Source organism: Typopeltis vanoorti, chromosome 16, assembly GCF_054136105.1.
Source record: "Typopeltis vanoorti isolate ZY-2024b chromosome 16, IOZ_Tvanoo_1.0, whole genome shotgun sequence".
Classification (NCBI taxonomy): Eukaryota; Metazoa; Arthropoda; class Arachnida; order Uropygi; family Thelyphonidae; genus Typopeltis; species Typopeltis vanoorti.
Genome location: NC_143564.1, coordinates 14,739,074 through 14,751,218, shown reverse-complemented (window position 1 = coordinate 14,751,218; position 12,145 = coordinate 14,739,074). Strand labels below are relative to the sequence as shown.

General features: G+C 35.7%; 1 protein-coding gene across 1 annotated transcript in view; it reads right to left on the bottom strand.

The window, feature by feature from the left end:
* Positions 1-12,145, bottom strand: part of LOC150097861 (uncharacterized) — a 501,089-nt gene that overhangs the window by 369,759 nt on the left and 119,185 nt on the right. The gene's annotated exons all lie outside the window — the stretch shown is intronic.

The following is a 12,145-nucleotide window of genomic DNA, read 5'->3' as shown; positions in this document are numbered from 1 at the left end:
AGTTGGAAGAAAGTTAACACAGAAATGAAAGAAAAAGGAGAATAGCAAATTAGCTTTAATGAGTGAAATACAAGTAGTTCCTGACTTTATGAGTTAAATTTTTCCTAGTATGTGCTTGTAAAGTTAAAACACATAAAGCACAAATTTATTTCCCGTTGATGTAATGTTAAAAACAGAGGTTATATTTTCAAACAATGAAATATTTGACTATAATAATTATAAATAAATAAAAAATCGTTTAAAAGCTTAAACAATGATTTATTTATTTATTCAAAGATATGAAAATGTAGTCTTCAAAATCAAGCAAATTAAAAGGATTGTTCGTTTCCAAGACAGCCTTTTTTTTTTTTTTTTTATAAATTTTATGACAGCATGCATAAGCATTTTTAAAATCTGTAGCAAAATTGAAATTTGACTCAAAAAACTTTTTTTGATGTGTTGAAAGGCTTCAACAAGTATCTTGATGACAGAAAGAACAGGATTTTCAAGTATTAAATCTTCTTTTTCCTTAGCTTCTTCCCATTTTGCCATTTCAAGATCTTAATTTTAAGCACTTCACTGTATTCTTGAAGGTGATCAGTGAACCAACTGTAAAAACCTCAAGCTGCAATTAGCAATATTAACAACCACTTATGTTTCATTTTCTACAAACTCTACTGGTTATTGAAATACTCCAAAATTATAATAAACTGAGGACATAGATTATTGCAAACACCCTTCATTTTCTTCTCTGTAATTTTGTCTTGGGCTTGTTTTATTATTTTCATTGCATGTATAATTTCGAATTCTTTCCAAATTCTTTAAGAGTTAGACCTTCCTCCTTGTCTGTTGCATAAATTAGCCTATCAAATGTTTTCCAAATATAATGCACTTGAAATGCTGAAATAATGCCATGATCCACTGGCTGAAAAGTGGTGTCATATTTGGTAGAAAATAACATTAGGGTAATGGTGTTGCAAAAAATGATGGGTAGCAAGGTCCATTATCTAAAATATCAGAATCACCTAAAAAGGAATATTTTTTATTTTCACAATACTGTTTGACTACAGGCACAGAATTATATAAAACCAATCTTGGAATGGTGAAGCAGTAACCAAAGCTTTCTTATTGGATTTCCACATGAATGGAAGTGTAGCATTCAGAATTTCTTAAAAGTGCCCTTGGATTTTCAAAACAATGCACAAGCAAGGATTTTAATTTGCGGTCACAAATTAAAATCCTTGTTATTGTTGATACTTGAAAAAAAGCATTCATAAACCTGGGAACTTGTAAAACAGGAACTGCCTGTAGTCTGCATATGCAAAGTTCTCATTCTATCCTGTGAAGAATAGAATGTGAACTAGAGCATTTGGAAGCATTAGGACAGCGGTACAACAGATAAGAGTAAGAAAGGAGATGTGAGAGGGAAACATAAGGAGAGTATTAATGAATGAAAAGGCAGAACAAAAAGATAATATTGTATGGCAATTCCATAAGGAGTGTGTGTGTGTGTGTGTGTGTGTGTGTGTGTGTGTGTGTGTGTGTGTGTGTGTGTGTGTGTGTGTGTGTGTGAGTGAGTGAGTGAGTGAGTGAGTGAGTGAGTGAGTGAGAGAATTCATTCCAGAACAGACTTAATATTGTTTAAGTTTCTCCAGAACAAATAATTTAAAAGATGAAAAATATGGAATTTGAGATGATATGAAAAAATTAATGGGAGAAAAAAAGACAGAGAGGGAACAAAGTTTGTGGGTCTCTTGCCAAATGTTCTTTTGTATTTTCCTTCCATATTTCCTCCCATTTTGATAAAGTATTAAAATTATTTAAAACTAGTTCTGCTGCTCATAGTGATGGATGGCAAGATTTGAATCTATTGACATTAAGAGTTGGGAGATCTTGATGAATAGGTAAGTTTGGATTACCAGAAGTTTTTTGAAATTCATGGACTAAAGAATTCAATCTACATAGTTCTGTAGGAATCATTCCTGTTAAAAGAGGTAACCAATAAGTTGGAGTCAATCTAATAGAGCCTATAATTAATTTTAAAGTATTATTCAATTGAGAATTGATAATCCTTGTGTGAAGGCTATTTAACCACACAGGAGCACAATATTCAGTACTTGAGAATACCAGAGCAAGAGCTGTTGTCCGAAGGGTAGAAGCTCTTGAACCTCAAGTAGTGCCACAGAGTCTCTGTAGGATATTATTACGTGTCCTTACTTTATATGCCACGTGTGAAAGATGTTGCCTGAAGGTAAGAGAACGGTCAAGTATGACTCCCAAGTACTTAGGGAATTTATTATATGGACATATAGTGTTGTTCAATTCAATTTTCAGTTCCACATTTGCAAGTTATTACTTAGATGAAAACAAGATATTACTGTTTTACTCCTATTTAAACAGAGCCTCCATCTTTTAAAATATTCATCCAGTATAGTTAAGTCAGCTTTCAAAATTTCTTCTGTATGACATATGCATTTATGCTGTATAGTTATTGCTATATCATCAGCATAACAAAATTTCCTTGATGTAGTGACAGGAAGATCAGATATATACAGACTGAATAATAAGAGAGATAAAACAGATCCCTGTTGCAATCCATTATTTAGCTTCCTTTCGCTGCTACTTTTATTACCTATAGCCACTACAAATCTTCTATCTCTTAGCATATTGTTAATGATATGGACTATTGTTTTACATAGGATGATTTTATATAATTTATATAGAAAGCCTTTCCCCCAGATGGTATTGAAGGCTGCTGATAAATCAATAAATGCTGCACTGTTTTTAAGCATTTCTGAAAACCAGCTACTATGTGAGTTACTAAAGAAACCTGGTCACAACATCCACACAATTTGGTCTGTAGCCAGCTTGTTCTATTGGGAAATATTTAAAAATTGTGGAGTTTATTCTATTATAAATAAGTCTTTCAAAGAGTTTATAACAACAACTAAGGAGAGTAATAGTTTGGTAACTTTCTGGCTTATGATTAAGTTTACCAGGCTTTAAAACTGAAAGTATTTTTGCTTTTTTAAAAATAATAGGAAGTTTACCGGTTGTATGTATGTTTGTCAATAAAGAACTTAGTTAACCAAGATCTTGCATTTCTTCCCAGATTAATCAAAAATTCTGGATGAATGTTGTCAAAACCAGGAACCTTACCAGGCTTTAATTCCTTTAAGGCTACTTCAACTTCTTGTTGCGTAAAAGAGCGTGCAAAATTAGAACTAGTAGGTGAAGATTTGTTAAATTCTTTTAATTTTCTCTTAATATATCTTGTATGCATTTTATTAATTGGGTACATGATGTGTTAACAATATGTATGGCTAACTGATCTGGGGAGATTCTTGGTTATCCTTTAATCAATGGAGCACTACCTAGTTTCCTAAGAAGGCTCCAAACTTTACGGCTGGAATGAGTAAAGTCTATACCTACAACTGCATTTACTGTTAGTGTTTACTATTGGCAATTACTATTGCTGTTGCTCATTTAACACACCCAGGGGACACATATAGCTTAAGGATCACTATGGACATGAGCAACATTGTCCCTGAAGGATCATGATTGAAATGATTCAAGCATAAGTTGTATAGAAGAAATAGTGTAAATTTCTAGATGTTTGGAGTGATCTGATGGATAAAAGGAACTTGAGTATGAGTGATGGATGACTGTACAAGAATAAGGAAAGTATTTTACCTTGGGTATAATAAATGTTAAAGATACCAAGCTATTTTAAACCTGGTTTTACTCCATTTCCCAAGTAAGCAAACAGACAAATAAGTCAAGTTTGTGCCTGCACGTAATGCAAGTCTAGCTGACCCTGCAGGTAGTGCAAGATTAAGGTAACTCATGGTAAAAGTAGAATAAGCTCTGATCACTAATCTTAATATTAACCCATAATGCAAAGCACATCTCCTGGAGGAGATGTATGATGCTTTGTATTAAAGGCAAGGGGCCACTACCAGACTAGTTTCGACCTTTATTGAGGTCTCATCAGTGGGAGCCAGGCTAGAAATATCAAGATTTTAGTAATACAGAGCTTATAAGTATTTTACCAGAACAAGTTACCATAAGGTGTTTTACCCTTATTAAATAAAAATCTCAGGAGGAGATATAAATGTAGAAAGTATTTTACCTTGGGTATAATAAATGTTAAAGATACCAAGCTATTTTAAACCTGGTTTTACTCCATTTCCCAAGTAAGCAAACAGACAAATAAGTCAAGTTTGCTCCTGCACGTAATGCAAGTCTAGCTGACCCTGCAGGTAGTGCAAGACCTGCAGGGTCAGCTAGACTTGTTCTGGTAAAATACTTATAAGCTCTGTATTACTAAAAATCTTGATATTTCTAGCCTGGCTCCCACTGATGAGACCTCAATAAAGGTCGAAACCAGTCTGGGTAGTGGCCCCTTGCCTTTAATACAAAGCATCATACATCTCCTCCAGGAGATGTGCTTTGCATTATGGGTAAATATTAAGATTAGTGATCAGAGCTTATTCTACTTTTACCATGAGTTACCTTAATCTTGCACTACCTGCAGGGTCAGCTAGACTTGCATTACGTGCAGGCACAAACTTGACTTATTTGTCTGTTTGCTTACTTGGGAAATGGAGTAAAATCAGGTTTAAAATAGCTTGGTATCTTTAACATGTACAAGAATGAATTTGGAATGAGGTATCTGAAGAAAGTTTATTCTTCAGTGAGAGAATGGTTGCGCAAAATCAGGGATACTAAAGCTATTAGGAAAAATGCAGGTTTGTGTGTGTGTGTGTGTATACAGTCTTCCTAAAGTGAGTGAGTGTGAGAATGTTAAAGATTATAAACTGGAATAGAATACTACATGCAGTTTCTCAAGTTTTGAATCAAAATGAGACACTCGTTAAAAGATTCAAGGGTATCTGTGGAGCCAATGGGAGAATACAATGCATCTGCAATAATGGCAGAAGTATCAGAAACAGCAGCAAGATAGTCCCATTATCTCACAAGTGGTAGTTAATGTGGTGGAAAAGTTGGTCGGAGTAAAATTCAGGAAGGATGGATAGAAATATGACTCTATGGAGGAACAGCATAAACTGAAGGAGAAATATGATATATTTTGTGCATAAAGGTTAGTGTGGATCTCCCATGATATAGGTATCTCCATGAGTCTTCTGACTCCATGGAGATACCTATATAACAATATTAATAATATTTAAAAAGGTATGTTTTAATTTACAGTATGACTGCCAGCACAGAGCCTTTATCCCTTTGGATGGCTGTACAGAGAACATCTACCTCCTTTCCTCTCTTCTTTCAGATTCCGACACCGCCTTAAGCCTCTATATGGCGTCCCTGGACCTCCAAAAGGCGTTTGATAGCATCTCCCTTCCTGCTATCCTTAGAGCGCTATCTGTTGCCAGATGTCCAGAACCTTTTCTTACCTGTCAGGAGGCTCTATATAGGTGGCTCTATCACAACAAGGGCCCGTGTGACCACAATACCCGCGGTATTGTGGTCACACGGTATTGTTCTTAGTGTTCGTCAGGGTGACCCCTTTATCTTCTTTATTCTTCAACTGCATCATAGATGAGTTTCTTCCCTCTCTTCCTAACCATATTGGTTACTCTCTAGGTGCCTCTTTCTTCAATGCTATGGCCTTTGCTGACAACCTTATTCTCATAGCCTCCACAAAGATAGGCTTGCAGGAACTCCTTGACCGGGCAGTTGACATCTTTCATATTAGAGGGCTGAATATTAATGTTGAGAAGTCCTTTCATTAGCTTTTGTCCTTTCTGGTCATGATAAAAAGCTAAAGGCCGAGAGCATAGAGTTTTCCCTACACGCAAGACCATTGCATGCTTTGACCATCCTTAGAGGAACATCAAGGTAGCTCCGTGGAGATACTTTGGTGTTATGTTCACTCCAAAGGGAAGGTCTTTTGTCCCTTCTGCCTTAGAGTCTGGGTTTACCATTTTGTGGCAAGCTCCTCTTAAGCCCCAGCAAAGGCTCTTTATTCTGTCCTATTATCTCTTACCTCGATTTTACCACAGGTTGGTTCTTCATAGGATGTATGTCTCGGTACTGTCCTGAATGGATAGTGTTGGATTCTGAATGAGAATCGGAAATTATTAATACTTCATTCAGAGTCCAACATAATCTGCCATTCCCTAAGCCAAATTTGCTCATCAGACTAATAATCTCTTGTTAATAGTATGCTATTCATATGATTTCTTTCAAGTTATGTTTATTAATATTTATTTGTTCATTTATTATTTTTATATGAAGTACAGTTGTAAAAACTATGTATTAAATGTCACTTATTATTATGAGATTAATGTTACTGATACAGAGATAAAATTTGTAAAATATGCAATATTTTTATGTTGTTAGTAAAATGTAATGTATCCAAGTAATTCTTCAAAATAAGAGTTGATTGGGTTGTTGTGAGAAATTGTGTTATTTTTAGCCAGCGCGTGCTTTAGTGTGAGTTACTGTACAGTATACAAGAAGCCAGTTAGAACCAGATTTTGGCAGGAAAGAAGAGTAGGATATCATGAGCAGTACATAAAAAAGGAGGAACAGAGTGGAAAGAGAGGGAGAGAAATAACCTGGTGTTGAATGGAGTAGGAAGGACTGAGAACCGCTCTGTATTTTGACTTATCTTTCTTCGAGCCTTTATTCTTTTATAAATTCCTATCGCCTCGCAGATGGATAGCGTTGGACGGAAGGATAATAAGAATAAGTAAGAAATATTGAAAGTTAGGCAGTTACGAGCAAGAAGATAAATTCTCCCGAGTTAACTAATCAGTTACTGAAACCCAGGATTCTATAATATTTGTGTGCTCTCAAAGTGAAAGTATTCAAGAACCAAGGAGTGTTTCTAGGATTCTCGATGATGAGAAAGCTATACTGTTTATACTGGTAAGGATATCTTTTCTATGCCTCGTGTGAAGTAGCGAAGCTTGATTCTGGAGAACATGATATAGTTCATGTTACTGAAATTAACAGTCAGGGTTGAATGTGTGATATAGTGAAGCATTTCCTCATAAACATAATATATGAAGTATCTCTGGATCAACAGTTCATATTTGAATGTGTGATATTGTGAAGCCTGTTACATAAGAACGCAATGTAAAATTGAGACTGAACTTTCTGAGAACTAGTGTGTTAAACTGATAAAACTTTGAAGTGCTAAATGAATGTCTGATGACTTGTGCTCTGTGATTGTTCTAAATAGTTAAACTGAGTCAATATTTAAGTACATTGAATGATAATTTTGTTCAGAGTGAAATAGTGTTTGGAATCTTTGATAATAGGAAGAGTGGAATATGTATGCATAAATTCTAATCGTAATTGATATACTCTGCTGAGTAAAGTACTAATGTCTTAATGAGAACTTATTTATTCTTAATTGTATTATCCTTACTAGAAATCCTTGTTTTAATGTAAATTTATGTGTTAAAGCATGAAATATTTTTATTTGAGCTGAATCTTGTGTTTGCTTGATTTCTTTCATTGCACCAAACATTAAAATAGTTCGAATCTTAATGGGAACCCTATATATAATAAAGAGAATTTCAGCCTGAATTAAGTTGATAACTATATGGTGCTAACTGATGGTTGATTTCACAACGTTGCTTATGCAAATTAGGACATAGAGTGGCGCAGTTAAAAATAAGTTTTCTCTGTGTTTGAATGTGAAGTCAGTCAACAGCTAGAATATACAACTGAGTAGAAAGTAGGATCCAACAATAGGGTTGTTCGCATTGTCATTAGATCATGGCTCTGATTACCACCAGACACCCCAATACTGTATTTCCATGCTTGGGTGAAGGATGGCAGGCTTGGGGTTCCATCACTAAGGTGGTTGATTCCACGGCTCCGTTTATTTAGAATAGGAAAACTTGCAGTTTCATCCTCTCTTATTTGTAGAGAGGCTTTTTATAGCCTTAGTATCCAAGAGGACTTTAGACATGTGAAGGAATGGACCCAGTGTCACATGCCCAGATTGAGACAGCAAGAGATGGGCATCTTTGCTTTACAGTTCTGTAGACAGCATCTCCTTAGTAGAGTCACACTTGGTACCACCACAACATTAGTGGATATGTGATGGGACTAGATTACTTCCAGGTTTTGAATTTATTGATTTAATAAGGACTAGAATAAATGCTCTGACCACTAGGGCCTGCACAGCCCAATGGAGCAGTGAAGACATCAGCTGTAGGGCTGGCTGCCGTTATAGTGAGACTTTGTCTCATATTTCCCAATGCTGTTTCTGGACACATGATGTCCGTGTGCAGAGACATGATGCTGTGGTCTCCATATTGGTTAACCATTTTAATAACAAAGGTTGGGAGACCACAGTTGAACCACACTATAGAACAACTTCTGGTGTTAGAAAGCCAGATATGGTAATGAGGAGAAATGGCGGTATTTGGGTGATTGATGTTCAGGTAGTGGGTACTGGGCAATCCCTTTTCTATTTGCCTGGCAAGATCAGCATTTCGTTCATAGTACTGAACCTTACTCTTATGGCAATAAGTGAGTGAGTGCCCAGTACCCACTACCTGAACATCAATCATCCAAACACCACCATTTCACTTCATTACTATATCAGGCTTTCTAATGCCAGAAGTTTGCGTTAGAAAGTTTGGGGCAGCTCAACATTTTACTAGCGCCACCGTCTCTATGAATGTTGTGTGGATTGCTGCTAGCTATAGCGACTTGTCTTTACTTGGTTTATCCAAGAGTGATGTTAGAGTTATTTCTTTGAGGGCCCTGCAGGGTACACTGGTAGCCTGGCATTACCATCAGCGCATGACAAACAGGATACCAAGGACTGGCATTGAGTGATGCCCTTGTAATTTTTCTTTTTTGTGTAAAGGATTTGGCCTATTGTAAAGGCTTTGGCCTTCTTTCCTTTTGGACATTATGTAAGAGTAGTACTGCTCTATCAGTACAAAGTATAATAAAATTTAAAATTTGCTTTCCTACTTTAAACATTATATACATATATTTAAATTAATAATAATGAACAGTTCAGAATTTCCATAAGCATGCAACAATATTCTTTCATTAATTTGTCAGCGCACGCACACACATACACACTCTCAAAAAGATCTGCTGCCCCTGACCTAAGATGCTGGTAAATGCTTTGGAATTGTTAATTACACCTCCATTATGTTCCAGGATAGATGAATGGTGTGTTCTATATCTACCAATTCATTTACCAGATGACTTATAGATGATGTAAACTGGATCCAAAATTTCTTTCCAACTCTAACATCTAATGTAACATCCTTCAGCCCAACCACATTTAATATCTATGATTCATGTAGAAGTTTCTGGAAACATCAGACGGGAATGCAAATAAATAATTTACTGACTAAAATTAATTATTTACAACCCAAAGATGTTTCACCAGTTCAAGTCAGTATTATCGATGGCACTTTAACAATACACAGTCAGTGAAGACAGCGAATGAAATTACCTCACAAACTGTAACTTTCATTGTTCTTGAGGATGGATGAAAAGTAACAGTCATGATCATGGTCATCTTCTGTTATTAATGCTGATGGATGAATAGAGCACTGCACCAAAATCTATGTGCAGGACTACACCATCAGGTTCTACTGCAGTTAAACATGTTTTATAGAACTTGTGTGGCTTCCAGGAACTCTCTGGTTTAAATTGGAATTTGTGAAGTTGCCTGGCTTCCTTCCACCTGATGAAATGGACTTCATCCAAAGTATTTTGTGCCAGTCTGCTTTTTGGTTGTCTGTACCAGATGTATTTTTATACTGTCATTTTTTTCTGACCAAGATGTTTTGTCCTGTTTGTCCTTTTGGACAGACATGACAGACCATCTCAGCTCAGAGGTTTGTACATTGTTCTAATTTCACATTGTTTCAGGAGGGAGCTCAATTTATCTGTTGTACCTTTGATGTAGAATAAAGATAGTGCATGTAGAATTTAGTTTGGGAAGGAGGAGGAGATATTCATTATTAAGGAGTTTGATGGGAGTTTTCTATTATAACCATTTTGTTCAAATTATATAAGCAGTATTTGTTGTTCCAGTGTGGTGCTGGTCTTGAGGACAAAATTTGCTCTGCAATGGAAGCTAAAGTTTTAAAAATTCCAAGCTTCTGGACAGGATCTTGATGTAAAGCAGGCTGTAATCTGAACAAAAGAGGTACATATTATGAAAAACAGTAGAAAATTAGAGAGAACCTGCAGGCCAAATGGCAAAGATACTGTCTATATGTAAGGAAATGAGAGGGGGGGGGGATTAAGTGCCAAAGTTTCAATCCATGTATAAGTTAGTAACAGCAGGTGAAAGAGGCAAGCACAATGCTACACTTTCAATCTGTTCAAAGAGCTGGTTGTTCCAGCTAAAATATGCTCTACTAAAGGTGAAAATGTTAACCATTTTAATAACATTTTAAATGTTATTAAAATAGGATACTTAGCACTGTCGATGCAAAGTTTTATGACCTTACCTTAAGCTTGAGAATTCACAGAGTTTTTTCAGCCAAAAATGTATTAAGCATATAAGAATAAATAAAGTTTAATCAGGAAGTTCAACAACCTTGAAAGAATGAAGAAAAAATCTCAAGCAACTTCCAGAAGACAAAGTGATCCAATCCACAACTTGTCAGATTACACACTTTCAGACACTGAAAACAAAATTTTAAGTAAGGAGTTTAATTTTGCAATTGCTCTTAAAATATCCCACATGCTCAGATCATGGCAAATACTGAACACACTATCAAAAGACTACCGCAAGTTGAAGTAGATGTCATTAGGCTACAAGCTATTACCTTACTTTAAAATGCAAACTCTTTAAGAAGCAACATCTTCAAAAAAAAACAGCTCTGAGAAAAATTTAAGACTAAACCAAAACATTATAACAATAAAAGCAGATGAAGAAATCCCACAGCGATCATGAATACGAACACAGTTGGCTATGATAATAAAATAATTATTATTGGATACATCAGAATGCATGCCAACAGTAAAGAATCTTACAGTATCAATATAAAATAATTCTGTTAGATAATAATCATAAGTTGGCCAACTGAAACTATGTCCAAGTTAAAAATATTTTATCTGCACATAAAAACTATATAGGAAACCTAAGGCCCACAAACCTGGTGCCATTCTACCCCATAATTGATGTACCAGTAGATGATATACTAGTTCTTCGTTCCTGCATTTATACAACTAACATTTGCAAATGCTTTAAGTCCTTCTGTATATTCTTATGTCAGTTGCTACTAAAATATATAAAATCAATATATTTTAGTAGCAACTAATTCTTTAAACAAACTGAAGGCATAGAAATGGCTTCGCGCTCTTTCACCTCCTATTTCTAACTTATACATGGGATCTTTTGAAACTTAGGCATTCAATTTGGCTCCCTCCCCCTCAAGCCCAAAGTATGGCTGTGATATATAACAATGTCTTTGCAATCTGGTCCACAGGCTCTCTCTAACTATTTACATTTTCTCAATAACATCCATATCCAAATTAGTTTTACCAGAGGGAATAAAATGAGTGTTAGCCTTCATGGATACTTGCATTACAATGCAATCAGATAGGTCCCTCCTGTGTTCAGACTGCCATAAGTGCATGTTCACGTACACACACACAACGACACCTATATACCACTTCCTACCATCCTACCCCAAAACTTTGGCATCCAGAAAGAGCAGTTTTATCCTTAGGACCTGAATTGCACATAGAACAACAACAAGCTCTGCTTGCATTATTCTATTCAGACAAAATAGATACAAGAAATCTTCTCGTCAAGCTCCTTAAAAAGAACAACAAATCTCCCACTCCTCAACTGCAATACACATATATACATCATAATCTTTATCCTACATCAAAGGTATGTAAACTGAGTTCATAAAACAACAAAAAATTAGAACAGTATATAAACCTCTGAACAAAATTTCCACCTTTTTCAGATAAATAAACAACTGCCAGGTTCCTCTCTCCTTCCCAGGTGTCCACAGAATTCCCTGTCAGCATGGTGCCCAGTATTTCAGATGGACAGGAGAGACTACCTGGATCAGAAAAAAATAAAATAAAAATTGCATCCAAAACAAAGAACCAAAAACGATTAGCGCAGCATGCTTTGGATGAGGACTATTTCATCAGGTGGAAGAAAGCCAGGCTACTTCAC